Raw genomic sequence first — 5,114 nt, 5'->3', positions numbered from 1 at the left:
AAAAGCCGCCCAGCCCCCAGCCCTTCACGACCCCACGCCGGGTCAGGTGCAGGAGGACCCTGTGAGATTAAAGAAACATCACAGAGAGCAGGGGCGGGGCGGGGTCTCGAGGGACAACCTCCTTCGGGGCAGAATCTCGGTAGACAGACCGCCCCCTTCCCCTAGGAAGGATCCAGAACCTTGGGACCCAAACACTCTGAGCGCCTCAGGAGAAGAAGGCCCTCCCGGGGGCAGGGCACACGGACGCCTCTCGACCACCCCGCGGGGCCCACACGCACCCAGCACCTCGCGCGTGAATGGCAGGAAGGTCACATCCCCGTTCAGGTTCTTGTTGAAGTCGATGCACAGGAGACTCAGCTTCTTTTTTTTTATTTTTTAAAAATTTTTTAAAAATTAAAAAATTAATTTATTAATTAAATTATTTGTGGCTGCATTGGGTCTTCGTTGCTGCACACGGGCTTTCTCCAGTTGCGGCGAGCGGGGGACACTCTTCGTTGCGGTGAGCAGGTTTCTCATTGTAGTGGATTCTCTTGTTGCGGAGCATGGGCTCTAGGTGCACGGGCTTCAGCAGTTATGGCAAACAGGCTCAGTAATTGTGGCTCACGGGCTCTAGAGCGGTGGATCAATAGTTGTGGTGCACGGGCTTAGCTGCTCCGTGGCATGTGGGATCTTCCCGGACCAGGGCTCAAACCCATGTCTCCTGCATTGGCAGGCGGATTGATTGATTGATTGATTGATTGATTGCTGGGTTGGGTCTTCGTTTCTGTGCGAGGGCTTTCTCTAGTTTCGGCAAGTGGGGGCCATTCTTCATCGCGGTGCGCGGGCCTCTCACTATCGCGGCCTCTCTTGCTACGGAGCGCAGGCTCCAGACGCGCAGGCTCAGTAGTTGTGGCTCACGGGCCCAGCTGCTCTGCGGCATGTGGGATCTTCCCAGACCAGTGCTCGAACCCGTGTCCCCTGCATTGGCAGGCAGATTCTTAACCACTGCACCACCAGGGAAGCCCGGCAGGCGGATTCTTAACCGCTGCGCTAACAGGGAAGTCCTCAGCTTCTTCTTGATGCTCTTGATTTTCTGAAGGAAGAAGACGGCCGTAAAATCGGGGGGCGGGGGCACGGAGGGGGGTTCAAGGAGAAGAGGCGGATGAGGCGGACGAGAGGAGGGAGACGGGAAAGAAAGGGCCTCAGGTCCTAACTGTTAGGACCCTCCTCAGGAGTTACCCCAAGGTGGCAGCCTAAGCTTCAGCCGTTTCAACGGAGCTAAGTTTCTGTCCCTTCAGGGTCTATCTGGTTTGCAGAAACAGGTAGAAATGGACCAGCCTGGGGGAGGGAGCGACGTGGGGCGCAGAGGAAGGTGCCGGTTCCCTGGGGCCCCTGCCGGGCCAGCAGCAGGCGGGGCGCCTCGAGGACCTGACCAGGCTGCGCCCCCTGCCCAGCCCAGGACTCAGCGCGCCCGGCCCCGCTCCCGGGCTGAGCAGACGTGCCTGTCCGAGGACAGGAGGGGCGCTGGGGGAGCGTGCCCGCTGGCTCTGCCAGGCGCAGGGGCTTGTCGGGCACGCCTGGCTCAGAAGCAGCCCGAGGAACGCCGGGCCTCTGCGGGCAGCAGGCGCCGTGCTGGGCCCTGGCCTCCCTGCAACCACACGGCCCCACCGGCCACGACTGGGCAGGAGCACAGGGCGCCCTGGGAGGGCGGGGCGGCACTCAGGACCCCGCCCCGCGCCAGCAGGCCGCCTCTCCTGGGCGCCCCCCTCCACGGGCGTCCCCGTGGTCCCTCGGGCCAGTGGTTCTCAAGTGTCAAGGCGGTCTGCGCAGCCCCACTGTCCACACCCTCACCTCCCCCAGCCTCGAAGCTCCATGTGCCCGCCGCTCCGGAGGACTTCGGGGCCCACGTGCCCGGGCCCCACCCTGGATGCCGGAGTCCCACAGTCCTCTGAGTCCCGCTTTCCTCCATCGCAAGGCACAGCACCGGCCGAAGCGGGACAGCGTTTGTGCTGAGGAACAAGAGCTGTCGCTGAGCCCTGGGTCGGGCCTGGTACCCGCGTTCACCGCGTCTGTCACTTTCTGACTCAAACCAGCCAGCGCAGGGCTGCACCCCAGCCCCTTCTGTACGGGGCTCCCACACTCGGGGCCACCGTCCCCCTGCCCTCATCACCCCGGAGAGGCCCGGAGCCCCGGGCTCATTCTAGCCAATCCTGAGCCTGCTCCTTCCCGGGGACCCACACCTTAGGCTCCAGTCCCCAGCCACCCCTCCCCTCATTCCTGCCGAACCCTCGTGCTCCTGGGAGGCCCTAGGTGACGAGGCGTGCCCCTGCCCAGCACCATGAGTGACAAGCTCTTTCCTCACCTGCTGGCCTCACTGTTCTCTGTCCTCCACACAAACCGACTCGGTCAGCCCTCATGACCACCTGTGAGGGGGTCCTCGGGTCACGCACGTTGCAGAGGGTGAACAGGGACAATGGGGTCCAGTGACCGGCCTCCGGGGACCCAGCCAGTTGGTGGCAGAGCTGGGTCTGATCCCGGCCATCAAGATGCGTGTAGCCACGGCGCCCCACGCCGCGCACCGAGGTGACGCGCTCGACCATGGGTGGCTCGCAGTGCCCGCCCCCCTCCCCACCCCACGGGGCTGCCTCCCGGGAGGGGCCGGGCTGCCCATCACCCGCCTGTCCAGGGTGCCGCAGGGACCCCGTCCTGCTGGACCAGGAGTGGGAAGAGCTGAGGGCTCTGGGGTCCACGCTGGGGGCAGAGGGGTGTCAGGCAGCTGGGAGGACCTGAAGGGACAGGCCCCCCCCGGGGGGGGGCCCACTGGGAACCCGCGCGGCCGCAGGGCTCAGCCAAGAGAGGAGGGAGGGGGTGAAGGCGGACGCCATGCTCTTCAGCCTCCCGTCGTCCCCCAGCCTCCGTGCCCAGCAGGAGCTGCGCTGTGAATTACGGGAGAAAGGGGTCGGGTCTTGGCCCCCAGTCCTGGCACACAGCTCCTAAACCTAAAGCCACAGGCCGGGTTGCATCTTACAGCCCCCGTGCCTGCCCACCTCCTGCGAGGGGAGAGGGCCAGGGGTTGCAACGTGAATCCGTTGCCCATGGCCCCCGCTGTAATCGTGCTCGTGGAACAAAATCTCGGTAAACACGGGGTTCAGAGAGTTGCGGGCTGGGTGCCTGCAGGAGGCCTGGAAGCCCCGCGCCCCGCCCCACGCCTCCCCACCTCCTCTTTCCACCTGGCTGTTCCTTTCTAATAGCCCGGTGCTCTAGTCCGTGGACTGGGGGCCTGTGTTCTGGGGGCCCGCGCTAGCCAACGAACGGAGCTCGGGCTGGGGGCGTGGGAACTCCTGACACAGCCTGTCGGCCACAAGCGCAGAGGACGACGTGGACCTGTGGTGGGCGTGGGCCGAGCCCTGACCTGCGGACTCTGACTCCGGGTAGATGGAGTCTGAACTGAACTGCAGAAACCCGGCAGTCCCAGCGCTGCTGCTGTGGGAGCCCCACGGGCCTGGCGTCGGGACAGAAGCTCTGGAAGCGGGGACTGAGGGTGGAGTAGGCTCGGAGGAGGGGGTCCTTCCTTGAGACCCTCCCACCAAAGCCACGGGGGGCGGGGGGCCCGGATGAGGCGGGGGTGGGGCAGGACGCAGGGAGGGCCCCACGCCGCCCGTGCTCTGGGGAAGCCCTGTGACCCTGAGGACCGAGGGCAGAGCAGGTGCAGAGGGAGCGCTGGTCCACGTGGACCTTCCCTCCTGGGGTTGAGGCGGCAGAGAGATGGGCAGAGGCCAGCACGCGGGGCTCAGGCCAGGCGCTCCCCTACTGCGAAACTTCCTAAAAAAGCAGCCATCACAGGACTCGGCAACCGCAGTCATGCGCACTTATCCCGGGGAAATGGAGACTGAAGTCCACGCAGAAGCTGTACACAAACGCTCGCCTGACTGGGAAGAGCCCCAGACCGAAAGCCGCCGGGGGCCTTCCCAGGGCAACGGATGACAGGGGCAGTCGTGTCAATGTCAGGATCCTGCTGGGACGCTGACTTGACTTTCACAAGAGGTGACACTGGGGAAAAGTGGGCAATGGAGTTTCGCTTTCTAGGAAGCTGGCCAACTCCTTTCCAGAGTGGCTGCACTGTTTTCCGCTCCCTCCAGCGACGACTCCCCTGTTCTGTGCTGCCTCGCCAGCACTGGGCACCGTCTCCGTGTTCTGCTGGGAGCAGAACTTAGGTTTTCTAGTTCTAGGAGAAGCTCCAGAGTGACTCGCTTAAGGCCATTAGCGAGTAATTATTTCCCAATGAGTGGCTATTTCCAGTTAAAACCAAAAGCCACCTAATAATTGCTTTTCCCATAAAATTAAATATGAAATCTACATTATGTAATTGTACACTTATTTCCCCCTTTGTGTATTCTAATTTCTTCCTGAGAAACCTGAGATGCCATCTTGCAGACTGCCCACAGTGGCTACGATTTGGGCAGCAGCAAAGGTCAACTTTAAACGTTTTGCATCTAAAGTGGTTTTGGATACCTTTGGATAGAAAGTACAGTCTGAGCCATTTTACAAAATGTGCGGCCATTTTACAAAACAGCTTGACAGTTCCTGCAAGTGTTAAACATAGAGTTACCCTATGACCCAGCAGCTCCACTACTAAATATATACCTAAGAGAAATAGAAACTTATGTCTGCACAAAAGCTTGTACATGAATGTTCATAGAAGCGTATTTCTAAGAACAAAAGGTGGAAAAAATTCAAATGTCAATCTGACAAATGAATAAACAAGATGTGGAATATCCGTACGATAGAATAGCATTCAGCTATAAAAAGGAATGAAATATTGATCCATGTTACAACATGGATGAACCATGAAAGCATTCTGTAAAGAAAAGCAGCCACTCTCAAAAGATCACATATTGTATGGTCCCATTTATATGAAATGCCCATAATAGCAAATCTGTAGAGACAGAAAGGAGATTAGTGGTTACCTAGAGCTGAGAGGGTTGAGAGAATGAAAAAACATTGTTAATGTGTAATGGGTTTCTTTGTGGGGGGACAGAAATCTAAAATTGGATGGTTGTGATGGTTACACACGTCTTTTAGTGGTTACACTAAGAACCACTGAATTGTATACATTAAAGGGTTAAATTATGGTA

Source organism: Balaenoptera acutorostrata, chromosome 5 (assembly GCF_949987535.1).
Source record: "Balaenoptera acutorostrata chromosome 5, mBalAcu1.1, whole genome shotgun sequence".
Lineage (NCBI taxonomy): Eukaryota > Metazoa > Chordata > Mammalia > Artiodactyla > Balaenopteridae > Balaenoptera > Balaenoptera acutorostrata.
The sequence above is the reverse complement of the archived record's forward strand: the minus strand, read 5'-3'. Positions refer to the sequence as shown.